Raw genomic sequence first — 14,990 nt, 5'->3', positions numbered from 1 at the left:
ACTCCTGGAGACACCCCCACTCCCAGAGACTGCCCCACTCCCAGAAACTCCCCCACTCCCAGAGACACCCTACTCCCAGAGACTCCCCCACTCCCAGAGACCCCCCACTCCCAGAGACTGCCCCACTCCCAGAGACTCCCCACTCCCAGAGACCCCCCACTCCCAGCGACTCCCCCACTCCGAGAGACTCCCCCACTCCCAGAGACTCCCCCACTCCCGGAGACTCCCCCACTCCCAGCGACTCCCCCACTCCCAGAGACTCCCCCACTCCCAGAGACTCCCCCACTCCCAGTGACTCCCCCACTCCCAGAGACTCCCCCACTCCCAGCGACTCCCCCACTCCCAGAGACGGCCCCACTCCCAGAGACCCCCCACTCCCAGCGACTCCCCCACTCCCAGCGACTCCCCCACTCCCAGCGACTCCCCCACTCCCAGAGACCCCCCACCCCCAGCGACTCCCCCACTCCCAGAGACTGCCCCACTCCCAGAGACACCCTACTCCCAGAGACTCCCCCACTCCCAGAGACTCCCCACTCCCAGAGACTCCCCACTCCCAGAGATTCCCCCACTCCCAGAGACTCCCCACTCCCAGAGACTCCCCCACTCCCAGAGACCCCCCACTCCCAGAGATTGCCCCACTCCCAGAGACTCCCCCACTCCCAGAGACTCCCCCACTCCCAGAGACTCCCCACACCCAGCGACTCGCCCACTCCCGGAGACTCCCCCACTCCCAGAGACTCCCCACTCCCAGAGACTCCCCACTCCCAGCGACTCCCCCACTCCCAGAGACCCCCCCACTCCCAGAGACTCCCCCACTCCCAGAGACTGCCCCACTCCCAGAGACTCCCCACTCCTAGAGACTCCCTCACTCCCGGAGACTCCCCCACTCCCAGCGACTCCCCCACTCCCAGCGACTCCCCCACTCCCAGTGACTCCCCCACTCCTGGAGACTCCCCACTCCTGGAGACACCCCCACTCCCAGAGACTGCCCCACTCCCAGAGACTCCCTACTCCCAGAGACTCCACACTCCCAGAGACCCCCCACTCCCAGCGACTCCCCCACTCCCGGAGACTCCCCCATTCCCAGCGACTCCCCCACTCCCAGCGACTCCCCCACTCCCAGAGACCCCCCATTCCCAGAGATTCCCCCACTCCCAGAGACCCCCCACTCCCAGCGACTTCCCCACTCCCAGAGACCCCCCACTCCCAGAGATTCCCCCACTCCCAGAGACCCCCCACTCCCATAGACTCCCCACTCCCGGAGACAGCCCACTCCTGGAGACACCCCCACTCCCAGCGACTCCCCCACTCCCAGTGACTCCCCCACTCCTGGAGACTCCCCACTCCCGGAGACAGCCCACTCCCGGAGACTCCCCCACTCCCAGTGACTCCCCCACTCCTGGAGACTCCCCACTCCCGGAGACAGCCCACTCCTGGAGACACCCCCACTCCCAGAGACCCCCCACTCCCAGCGACTCCCCCACTCCCAGCGACTCCCCCACTCCCAGTGACACCCCCACTCCTGGAGACTGCCCACTCCCGGAGACAGCCCACTCCTGGAGACACCCCCACTCCCAGAGACTCCCCCACTCCCAGAGACTGCCCCACTCCCAGAGACTCCCTACTCCCAGAGACTCCCCCACTTCCAGCGACTCCCCCACTCCCAGAGACCCCCCACTCCCAGCGACTCCCCCATTCCCAGCGACTTCCCCACCCCAGAGACACCCCCACTCCCGGAGACTCCCCGACTCCCAGAGACAGCCCACTCCCAGCGACTCCCCCACTCCCAGCGACTCCCCCACTCCCAGAGACCCCCCACTCCCAGCGACTCCCCCATTCCCAGCGACTTCCCCACCCCAGAGACACCCCCACTCCCGGAGACTCCCCGACTCCCAGAGACAGCCCACTCCCAGCGACTCCTCCACTCCCAGCGACTCCCCCACTCCCAGCGACTCCCCCACTCCCAGAGACACCCCCACTCCCAGAGACTCCCCCACTCCCAGAGACTCCCCCACTCCCAGAGACTCCCCACTCCCGGAGACTCCCCCACTCCCAGAGACCCCCCACTCCCAGCGACTCCCCCACTCCCAGCGACTCCCCCACTCCCAGCGACTCCCCCACTCCCATTGACTCCCCCACTCCCAGCGACTCCCCCACTCCCAGCGACTCCCCCACTCCCAGAGACTCCCCCACTCCCAGAGACCCCCCACTCCCAGCGACTCCCCCACTCCCAGCGACTCCCCCACTCCCAGCGACTCCCCCACTCCCAGCGACTCCCCCACTCCCAGTGACTCCCCCACTCCCAGCGACTCCCCCACTCCCAGCGACTCCCCCACTCCCAGAGACTCACCCACTCCCAGAGACCCCCCACTCCCAGCGACTCCCCCACTCCCAGCGACACCCCCACTCCCAGTGACTCCCCCACTCCCAGCGACTCCCCCACTCCCAGCGACTCCCCCACTCCCAGCGACTCCCCCACTCCCAGCGACTCCCCCACTCCCAGCGACTCCCCCACTCCCAGCGACTCCCCCACTCCCAGCGACTCCCCCACTCCCAGAGACTCCCACACTCCCAGAGACCCCCCACTCCCTGCGACTCCCCCACTCCCAGTGACTCCCCCACTCCTGGAGACTCCCCCACTCCCAGAGACTCCTCCACTCCTGGAGACTCCCCACTCCCGGAGACAGCCCACTCCCGGAGACACCCCCACTCCCAGAGTCTCCCCCACTCCCAGAGACACCCCACTCCCAGCGACTCCCCCACTCCCAGAGACACCCCACTCCCAGCGACTCCCCCACTCCCGGAGACTCCCCCACTCCCAGCGACTCCCCCACTCCCAGCGACTCCCCCACTCCCAGTGACTCCCCCACTCCTGGAGACTCCCCACTCCCGGAGACAGCCCACTCCTGGAGACACCCCCACTCCCAGAGACTGCCCCACTCCCAGAAACTCCCCCACTCCCAGAGACACCCTACTCCCAGAGACTCCCCCACTCCCAGAGACCCCCCACTCCCAGAGACTGCCCCACTCCCAGAGACTCCCCACTCCCAGAGACCCCCCACTCCCAGCGACTCCCCCACTCCGAGAGACTCCCCCACTCCCAGAGACTCCCCCACTCCCGGAGACTCCCCCACTCCCAGCGACTCCCCCACTCCCAGAGACTCCCCCACTCCCAGAGACTCCCCCACTCCCAGTGACTCCCCCACTCCCAGAGACTCCCCCACTCCCAGCGACTCCCCCACTCCCAGAGACGGCCCCACTCCCAGAGACCCCCCACTCCCAGCGACTCCCCCACTCCCAGCGACTCCCCCACTCCCAGCGACTCCCCCACTCCCAGAGACCCCCCACCCCCAGCGACTCCCCCACTCCCAGAGACTGCCCCACTCCCAGAGACACCCTACTCCCAGAGACTCCCCCACTCCCAGAGACTCCCCACTCCCAGAGACTCCCCACTCCCAGAGATTCCCCCACTCCCAGAGACTCCCCACTCCCAGAGACTCCCCCACTCCCAGAGACCCCCCACTCCCAGAGATTGCCCCACTCCCAGAGACTCCCCCACTCCCAGAGACTCCCCCACTCCCAGAGACTCCCCACACCCAGCGACTCGCCCACTCCCGGAGACTCCCCCACTCCCAGAGACTCCCCACTCCCAGAGACTCCCCACTCCCAGCGACTCCCCCACTCCCAGAGACCCCCCCACTCCCAGAGACTCCCCCACTCCCAGAGACTGCCCCACTCCCAGAGACTCCCCACTCCTAGAGACTCCCTCACTCCCGGAGACTCCCCCACTCCCAGCGACTCCCCCACTCCCAGCGACTCCCCCACTCCCAGTGACTCCCCCACTCCTGGAGACTCCCCACTCCTGGAGACACCCCCACTCCCAGAGACTGCCCCACTCCCAGAGACTCCCTACTCCCAGAGACTCCACACTCCCAGAGACCCCCCACTCCCAGCGACTCCCCCACTCCCGGAGACTCCCCCATTCCCAGCGACTCCCCCACTCCCAGCGACTCCCCCACTCCCAGAGACCCCCCATTCCCAGAGATTCCCCCACTCCCAGAGACCCCCCACTCCCAGCGACTTCCCCACTCCCAGAGACCCCCCACTCCCAGAGATTCCCCCACTCCCAGAGACCCCCCACTCCCATAGACTCCCCACTCCCGGAGACAGCCCACTCCTGGAGACACCCCCACTCCCAGAGACTCGCCCACTCCCAGAGACTGCCCCACTCCCAGAGACTCCCTACTCCCAGAGACACCCCCACTCCCAGAGACTCCCCCACTCCCAGAGACCCCCCACTCCCAGAGACCCCCCACTCCCAGCGACTCCCCCACACCCAGCGACTCCCCCACTCCCAGCGACTCCCCCACTCCCAGAGACTCCCCCACTCCCAGCGACTCCCCCTCTCCCAGCGACTCCCCCACTCCCAGCGACACCCCCACTCCCAGAGACTCCCCCACTCCCAGCGACTCCCCCTCTCCCAGCGACTCCCCCACTCCCAGCGACTCCCCCACTCCCAGAGACTCCCCCACTCCCAGCAACTCCCCCACTCCCAGAGACTCCCTACTCCCAGCGACTCCCCCACTCCCAGCGACTCCCCCACTCCCATAGACTCCCCCACTCCCAGAAACCCCCTACTCCCAGAGACTCCCCCACTCCCAGAGACCCCCTACTCCCAGAGACTCCCCCACTCCCAGAGACCCCCCACTCCCAGCGACTCCCCCACTCCCAGAGACTACCCCACTCCCAGAGACCCCCCACTCCTGGAGACACCCCCACTCCCAGAGACTCCCCCACTCCCAGAGACTCCTCCACTCCTGGAGACGCCCCACTCCTGGAGACACCCCCACTTCCAGAGACTCCCCCACTCCCAGCGACTCCCCCACTCCCGGAGACTCCCCCATTCCCAGCGACTCCCCCACTCCCAGCGACTCCCCCACTCCCAGCGACTCCCCCACTCCTGGAGACACCCCCACTCCCAGAGACTCCCCCACTCCCAGAGACTCCCCCAGTCCCAGTGACTCCCCCACTTCCAGAGACTCCCCCCCTCCCGGAGACACCGCCAGTCCCGGAGACTCCCCCACTCCCAGCGACTCCCCCACACCCAGCGACTCCCCCACTCCCAGCGACTCCCCCACTCCCAGAGACTCCCCCATTCCCAGAGACTCCCCCACTCCCAGTGACTCCCCCACTGCCAGCGACTCCCCCACTCCCAGAGACCCCCCACTCCCTGCGACTCCCCCACTCCCAGCGACTCCTCCACTCCCAGAGACTCCTCCACTCCCAGAGACTCCCCACTCCCAGCGACTCCCCCACTCCCAGCGACTCCCCCACTCCCAGAGACCCCCTACTCACAGAGACTCCCCCACTCCCAGAGACCCCCCACTCCTGGAGACTCCCCACTCCCAGCGACTCCCCCACTCCCAGCGACTCCCCCACTCCCATAGACTCCCCCACTCCCAGAGACCCCCCACTCCCTGCGACTCCCCCACTCCCTGCGACTCCCCCACTCCCAGAGACTCCTCCACTCCTGGAGACTCCCCACTCCCGGAGACAGCCCACTCCCGGAGACACCCCCACTTCCAGAGACTCCCCATTCCCAGCGACTCCCCCACTCCCAGAGACACCCCACTCCCAGCGACTCCCCCACTCCCGGAGACACCCCACTCCTGGAGACTCCTCACTCCCAGAGACTCCCCACTTCGAGGGACTCCCCCACTTCCAGAGACTCCCCCACTCCCAGAGATTCCCCCACTCCCAGCGACTCCCCCACTCCCAGAGACTCCCCCACTCCTGGAGACTCCCCACTCCCAGCGACTCCCCCACTCCCAGTGACACCCCCACTCCCAGAGACTGCCCCACTCCCAGAGACTGCCCCACTCCCAGAGACTCCCTACTCCCAGAGACTCCCCCATTCCCAGAGACTGCCCCACTCCCAGAGACTGCCCCACTCCCAGAGACTCCCTACTCCCAGAGACTGCCCCACTCCCAGAGACTCCCTACTCCCAGAGACTCCCCCACTCCCAGAGACCCCCCACTCCCAGAGACTCCCCCACTCCCAGAGACTCCCGCACTCCTGGAGACTCCCCACTCCCGGAGACAGCCCACTCCCGGAGACACCCCCACTCCCAGAGAATCCCCCACTCCCAGAAACTCCCTCACTCCCAGAGACTCCCCACTCCCAGAGACTCCCCCACTTCCAGAGACTCCCCCACTCCCAGAGATTCCCCCACTCCCAGAGACAGCCCACTCCCAGCGACTCCCCCACTCCCAGCGACTCCTCCACTCCCAGAGACTCCCCCAATCCTGGAGGCTCCCCACTCCCGGAGACACCCCCACTCCCAGCCACTCCCCCACTCCCAGTGATTCCCCCACTCCAAGAGACACCACACTCCCAGAGACTCCCCCACTTCCAGAGACTCCCCCACTCCCAGAGATTCCCCCACTCCCAGAGACACCCCACTCCCAGCGGCCCCCCCACTCCCAGTGACTCCCCCACTCCCAGAGACTCCCCCACTCCCAGAGACTCCCCCACTACCGGAGTCTCCCACACTCCCGGAGACTCCCCACTCCCAGCGACTCCCCCACTCCCAGTGACTCCCCCACTTCCAGAGACTCCCCCCCTCCCGGAGACACCGCCAGTCCCGGAGGCACCCCCACTCCCAAAGACTCCCCCACTCCCGGAGAAACCCCCACTCCCACACTCCCCCACTCCCGAACTCCCCCACTCCCGGAGACACCCCCACTCCCAGAGAATCCCCCACTCCCAGAAACTCCCTCACTCCCAGAGACTCCCCACTCCCAGAGACTCCCCCACTTCCAGAGACTCCCCCACTCCCAGAGATTCCCCCACTTCCAGAGACAGACCACTCCCAGCCACTCCCCACTCCCAGTGACTCCCCCACTCCAAGAGACACCCCACTCCCAGAAACTCCCCCACTCCCAGAGACAGACCACTCCCAGCCACTCCCCCACTCCCAGTGACTCCCCCACTCCAAGAGACACCCCACTCCCAGAAACTCCCCCACTCCCAGAGACAGACCACTCCCAGCCACTCCCCCACTCCCAGTGACTCCCCCACTCCAAGAGACACCACACTCCCAGAAACTCCCCCACTTCCAGAGATTCCCCCACTCCCAGAGACAGCCCACTCCCAGCGACTCCCTCATTCCCAGCGACTCCCCCACTCCCAGAGACACCCCACTCCCAGCGACTCGCCCACTCCCGGATACTTCCCCACTCCCAGCGGCCCCCCCACTCCCAGTGACTCCCCCACTCCCAGAGACTCCCCCACTCCCAGAGACTCCCCCACTCCCGGAGTCTCCCACACTCCCGGAGACTCCCCACTCCCAGAGACACCTCCACTCCGAGAGACACTCCGACTCCCAGAGACTCCCACTCCCAGATTCCCCCATTCCCAGAGACACCCCCACTCCCAGAGACTCCCCCATTCCCAGAGACACCCTCACTTCCCGAGACTCCCCCACTCTCAGAGACACCTGCAGCCATCTGGGATGGCCACTTCCCGATTACAAAATGGACACTTTGCAAAGATTGCAGGAAAAATGGACAATGCTGAGAAAACAAGCAGGTTCAGAGCTTGTCTGTATATTGGAGCTGCAGGGCCCAGACAAGACCAAAACTGTAGGCCCATTAGCATAGTAATGGCCCATCTCCGGGAACAAAAGAGTAACATTTGAGTAACCGATACTAAGGCAGCCACCCCGGCGCCAGAGGAGACCAGATCAAAGCAGGCCAACGGCCACCTAGGACACGCACAGCCATCAGGGCACCCACACCTTTATTGGATGAAATCAATAGGAATGATCAAGAAACGGCCCAATTGATTGGGGCCAAGTTCAAGGCCCGCCCAAAAGCGCGCGAAGCCCCTTTGGGTATAAGAAGGATCCCCCAAGAGAGAATCGCTCTCTTGGACTTGTCTCTCACAGCGGAGAGACCCGTCCACCAGCTGCACCAGAAGCAAGTAAGTCCAAGGTCAACGCTCGCTACCAGACAGACGACCTTAGCTGTTCCCCTGTACCAGTTCGACCCCAGCAACCTCAGAACCGAACAAAGGCCATTGTTCCTCTGACTGAGTGGGCACCCGAAGCTAAGTATAGGCTTTAGCAGAAGTGATAGTTTAGTCTGTAGAGTTTTCGTGCATGAGTATATTTAACTGTGTGTGTAAATAAATAAGCATTGACTTTGAATTAACTAACTGGTGTATCGAGTCTTTGATCAGTATTCGGGTTTGAACCTTGTGGCGGTATCAAAAGATACCTGGCGACTCTGGAGTAAACATAATTAGGATTAAGGAAGGCGACCATATTGACCGCCACATTCAGAGCCAAGCAAAGAGAGCAACATTTACTGGCGACCTCTGACGGGACACGACCTAGAAGTGGCCTAGTCACTCCGAGAGACTCTAAATTTGAATTGGAATCCAATAAAAAACAGAAAAACCACAAGTGTGAGAACGATACTGATCAAACCTCCGAGATTCGGAAGTGTGTTAATGCATGCGTACTAACAGGGATATAAGGTAAACATGAGAGATTTTGTTGCGTAGAACTGTCGGGTGTTTTGTAGGCCAGAAAATAGCATAAGCCGTACCCATGTTTACATCACCACTTTATCACCCCCTGTTCCAAATTCAGTAGAGAACTCAGAGATAGAGAGAAAATGGCAATGAAGGCAATGGAACGTCTTATGAACCCCCAATAATTTGAGGTCGCAGTGACCAGTAGAGTAGGACAGTGTGGGAAGAAGAGATCAGAAAATATCTCAAAGGGAAACGATGGCCCCTTTGGAGTGAATTCTGCACCAATGACGAAACAGGTCCTGGGTGGATAGGACATACTTGGTGGGAGAACCTGTCAGAGATTCATAAGAAGAGCTTGGGGAAAGCTCGCAAGCCGATGGCAATCGTGTCCTGCTTGGCACAATTGTGAGGCACAGAGCAGGTCTTTAGGACGCTCCGTAGAGAGATTGAGGACAGAGGCAGAAGTAGTGAGGGAGATGTGAGCGAATTTGAGGAGGAGAATAAGGAGTTAAGAGAACAGTTAGCAGCGAGAGACAGAGAGGTGGATGATGCCAAGGGGGCACACCAGTCTTGTCTCGCCCATTTGAGTAGTTTTCAGACCCAGTATGATGAGGCCTACCAGGACACGCAACGCGGTCTTGGTAAGACAAGAAACCGAGCAACAGGTAGAGCAATTGCAGAAACAGTGCAATGATTTAAAAGCAGCCCTACGAGCGCTCCACACTTCCACGATGGAACAAAGGCAGAGCTCAGTAGATCACACAAAGTGCCGGAAGCAAATTGCAGAATTGCAATCTCTGCTTTCTGTCCAGAATGGGTTTCAAAGTGCGTTTGGACCCCAGTTAGACCAGGAAAATGGCCCCAATTGGCAGGAGTTGAATGAAACTGCCCACAGATATGTACATGGGACATGTACGCAAGAAAAACCCCAGAAAAGGAAAGCACCCCAACCCCCGACTGAACAGGCAGAACACACCTCCATGAACCCTGTAACCACATAGCACAGGGCCGCAGCAGAAGGAAACGCAGATTTCCTATATACAACCCCGTTAACCGTGACCCAATTACGGGACGCGTGTGGAAAAATTACACCGTTCCTTCCCACATCAGACCCCCACCAGTTTTTCGCTAGAGTTAAACAGCAGGCTACCATGTACGGCCTGGACGAAAAGGAGCAAGTGAAGCTCACAGTTTTAAGCCTCGACCCTTCAGTCGTGGCAGCCCTTCCCGACCCACAGAATGTAGGAGGAGGCACACTCCAAGAAATGCACATACCGATCCTGGATGCGATCGGCTATAACAAAGGAGACCACGTAGAAGGCCTAAACAAGTGTAGGCAAAAGAAAAAAGAGCACCCCACAGCGTTTGCTGGACGCTTGCGGATACATTTCACAGCAGTATTTGGAGAGTTAGCCCGCACCCATTTGTCCGCGGATAATATGGCCAAATGGACTCAAATCCTAGCCTCTCATGCGACAGAGGTAGGACAGAGAGCTTGCACAAATTACGACCCCTCAGACGAGGCCCACAACGAGAAATTGGTTTTGGAAAGGTTGTCCTGCTCTTGGGAACAATCCGTCCAAGGCACAACCGCATTTGCAAAACCCAAGGAAGAGCAGGCAGACATGCATCCAATTAGGACGCACCAGAACCCCGCATGGGTAAATGAGGGCAGGTACAGCCCATAGCAAACCAAATCCCAGGAATGCTACAATTGTGGACAATTAGGACACTATGCACGAGAGTGCAACGCGCCCCAAAAGCAGCAGAGAAGCCAACAGACAGGCAACCTAAATAAGAAGAGGGCAAAGCCAATCCATAGTGTTAGCACCCGTTCAGAGAACGCAGACATGAACGGCACCGACTGACGGTGTTCAGGCTCCCCAACTTGGGTCTGCGACACCCTTTGGGACAAGTCCGGTAGGCCGGTCGCAGCAGGCAAAGTCCGGCGACACCCCGTAGAATTTCTTTGCGACACAGGATGGTCCCACACCACGCTCAATTCCTCCACGATGTTACAACAAGACACGTGGCCCACAACAGACATCATCACACTCAGCGGCTTTACAGGTCATTTACAACAGGGACACATCACAGCCCCTGTAGCGATACAAATAGGAAACATTACGACTAAACACCCCGTAGTTTTGGTCGATCTACCCCAGACAGCTGAACACATCCTAGGAATCAATTTTATGAGCTCCCACAACCTCTCATTTGATCCGGTAAATAAATGTGTATGGAGAATGGCAAAGGCAGCACAAGCCCCCAGCACGAGCTCACAGTAGGAGAATATGCAAACAGAATCCGCGCAGTAGGAGACTTCTGGTTCGACCGCCGGGCCATTAGTCAGAATAAAGAAGTTAAGGAAGTCCTGCAGCAATACAAAGCAGCATTTGCATAGCACAAGCACGACTGTGGCAAGATAGCTGGCTTGGTGAACATTACAGACCCCAAAAGCAGTACGGTTTTCCCCAAGAAGCAGAGGGAGAGATTTCCAAAGTAATTGAGAGTTTGTTGGATCAAGGCGTACTCAGATCAGTAGCCTCCACAAATAACGCACCAATTTGGCCCGTCAGGAAACCAAATGGATCATGGCGACTGACCATTGATTACCGGGAACTGAACAAAGTAACACCCCCAGTAGCAGCCCCCACCGTAGCCATGAGTCCCCAGACCATGCTCAAACAGGGACTCCAGTCAAAAAAAATTTCGGTTTTGGACATTAGCAACGGCTTTTGGTCCATTCCATTGGATAAAGCGTGCCAATACAAATTCGCCTTTACATTCTAGGGACAACAATACACGTGGACATGCCTTCCACAAGGCTTCCACAACTCCCCCTCCATTTTCCACTGACAGCTGGCAAATGGACTAGCAAAATGTTCTCGACCCGATTGTCTGGTCCAGTATGTAGATGACTTGCTACTACAGACAGACACAAAGGGAGAGCACATTTCGCTTCTCGCCGAACTCCTAGGACTCCTAAAACAGATTGAATGTAAAGCCAACCCCAAGAAGGCCCAGAGTTTGCAGGAAAAAGTGATTTACTTGGGTACAGTAATCACTCATGGTAAACGCGAGATCGAGCAAAAGAGAATTGACTCGATCGTCAAATTGCCCCTTCCCCATAATGTCTTAGCCCTCCGGTCATTTCTAGGACTGGTTATCTACTGCCGAAACCATATCGGCGGTTTCGCCAAAAAAGCAGCACCTCTGACCTCCTCAAGAAGCAGGCACCTTGGGAATGGCTTCCACAGCACACGGATGCCATGGATGCTTTAAAAAGAGCCCTCAGCGCAGCCCCTGCATTACAGGTCCCAGATCCACTTTCCCCGTACACAATTGAAGTTGCAAGCACCTTCCGAACCCTTTCGGCCGTGCTCCTCCAGGAATGCCATGACTGATTACGCCCCGTGGCATACGCCTCATGCGTGTTAGATCCTGTCGAGCAAGGATTTTCTGCCCGCGAAAGGCACCTGCTCGCAGTTTTTTGGGCAGTACAGTACTTCGCCTACATTACAGGATCAACCCCATCATCATTCTCACTGAACACAGCTATTATTAGACGGTCGACTTAAAGATGGCACAGTCAGCCAAATCCACGCAGCCCGTTGGACCTTCTTTTACAGGGACGGGACATCACAGTTAAAAGAACCAAGACCCACACTTTCCTAGCCGACAATTTGCAATATGCAGGCACCCCACATGAGTGTGAGATCACCGCTGTGAGACTTGGGACCAAGAGGAAACAAAACAAAGCTTGTTTCGATAAAACGGTACACGCCACTAAGTTTGTAGTAGGGCAGCAAGTGATGCTTTCCCTATACAACCCCAGTTTATTCCTTTCCCCAATTTGCAATATGCAGGCACCCCACATGAGTGTGAGATCATCACCACAAACCATAATTCAGGCCCATTTATACCTAAGTCAGCTCCCAGGAAAGCAATACACCCCAGAGACACCAGCCCACAGACACGTGCGCACCCCTGAAAATATATGTGGATGGCCAGCCCCGCAGTCACCGCCCTCACGCATGAAAATGATGTACAGCAGTTAATTGAGAACATAAAGGCAGCCCAGCTCGCAGCAGCTGTGAGACTTGGGACCAAGAGGAAACAAAACAAAGCTTGTTTCGATAAAACGGTACACGCCACTAAGTTTGTAGTAGGGCAGCAAGTGATGCTTTCCCTATACAACCCCAGTTTATTCCTTTCCTCAAAATTTTCCGGACCGTACTCCATTTCAGACAAACTCATCCCCTCGGTACACAAGATCACATATCCCAATGGCAAGTCTACGTGGTTTCACATAAACCAGCTTAAGGCTTATGGCTCGCAGAACAACCATTCACACCACATCTCGCTCGCAGCAGCAGACGAGCACGCCCCACCCACAGATAAGGCATTCCTACCCTCCCCAGCCAGTCCAGCCCGTCCTCAAACACATCTTCAACTCCACCCCCAGAGGCATGACTCCGCCTCTCCCTTCCTTCAACCAGCAGCGACAGCGACAGTGATAGCGATAGCAATGACGACAGCCACAGCACACCACGTTATGATTATACCCCTGCACCAGGCCCCACTCCCAGCGAATCCGAGCATGATTCCAGTGACCCCTTCAAAATCACGTACATCAAAGCTCCTGACCCAGACCCACCGCCCGACGATTACAGATTAAAACCTCGTAACTCCAACCTCAACACACGATTCTGGCACCGAAGCAATTCGTTCAGGCTCATCCGGAATGATGAGATGGACCCCAATTCGCCCCAAGCAGCTTTAGCCAAGCTACTCCAGTCAAGAGTATGGCAGCCAGGAGAAGATGATGACATAGAGTCTGACTCCCACCAAACAAATCCCTTTGCGACCCTGTTCGCTATTGAGCAATGAGGTGTCCACATGATGGTAAAAAGGAACCGATGGAGAGATACGGTGTCCTTTCTGATGGAACCTGCACCATGTTTGTCGTATGTTTGTTCGTTTAATGTACATGTTAAATGTTGTTTGCGAATTTAAAAGTTTTCATGGCCCCACGCCACCACTCTTTTAACGCCCACTGGCAGTTAATGGAACAAGTTTGTCGGCAGACATCCAATCATAGCTACTCTCCTGATTTGAAGGTAATCATGAGAGGCAGCCCCCACGACGACAACATTCTTACCCGTTCTTGCTGGTCGTTCAGGCAGTGGAGAAATGGCACTGGTCCCCGCCCTGCCTGAGGACCCCCCTCTGGTCAGCTATGCTCGGGTAGAGCACATTCGGCACTGGTCACCGTCCTACCCAGCGATTCCACCCATTTCTTACCCATACGCACACCATTTTGGCACTTTTAGTTCGAAACTTTTTGTTTGTTTCTGGCGACCCTTAGATTGCTTCTGTATGCTATTTACATCCTCAAGCACTAGGATGGTAGGTCGCACAGGCTGCGAGACGGCTCGCACTGTGTCAGTATTTTTCTCGGATGTCTTGTCCAAATATTCATGTTTTTTTTAAAATCAGGGAGTCACAGATGGTGACCAATCATAATGGGTAATTGGCAACAAAGGACAGACAGACAGATATATGAGATCTTAAGCAAGATAATAACAGATATTATGCTTGTGTCCACAGAAATCCGGAACCTTAGGAACCCCAGAGCAAGAAAAAGAAGACCGATAAAAGGAAAGATGAAGACAACCTTCATGTTTTTCACCTGGATTTTAGCAGGATCCCTTCAGTTGCGCGCGGACGCTACACCCGGACCCCTACAACACAGGCCGTGAATGATTCCCACCCCTGCCATACACTGTACCCCGAGACAGTTACCGACACCCTGACCTGGTGTGACAACTATCTTACATAGCAGAATCACTCTTAGTACTGGCGATGCTCTGCAGTGTCGTGCAGACACTTAGACTCAGAAAATGGCGGAGGAGAGCCTCCCGCAACCGCACTCCGGTATACACATTTAGATCCCCTATCTTCGGACTGCAACAAACCCCCCAACCCCTTTAAGTGAATTAAAGTGCATCCGTTTTTTTTGTGTGTGTTTTGTTCGTTTAATAAAGAAATGTAAATCTCTGTGCTTGACTGCTAAGCCAGGGAGACTTGCATTGCTGCTATTTGTACAGTTTAAAATGTTGTAGATTATTTTTGATTGGTTAAGTGAGGATAGTTTATTTAGGATAGTTAGAGGTTCCAGTTTTCTTATTGTTTTTAATGCATGTTTGAATGTCATAGCGCCCCGTAGACTTTTATAATGATGTATGTATATAAAATAATTGCAGGTAAAAGTTGCAATTCATAGGATAGGGCAGTGAAGAGCCTGTGAAGAGCTTATGGATGCCCAGCTTGGTCAGAGAATGAAGACGACGCGGTAATGTGATACTTCACGCTTCGCGTTCAGGATCACAAGGAGGGTGTGTAGCAACCTGGGATTGCCACTTCCTGATTACAAAATGGGCAC

The sequence above is a fragment of the Scyliorhinus torazame genome, chromosome 13 (assembly GCF_047496885.1).
Source record: "Scyliorhinus torazame isolate Kashiwa2021f chromosome 13, sScyTor2.1, whole genome shotgun sequence".
In the NCBI taxonomy this organism is placed as follows: Eukaryota; Metazoa; Chordata; class Chondrichthyes; order Carcharhiniformes; family Scyliorhinidae; genus Scyliorhinus; species Scyliorhinus torazame.
The sequence above is the reverse complement of the archived record's forward strand: the minus strand, read 5'-3'. Positions refer to the sequence as shown.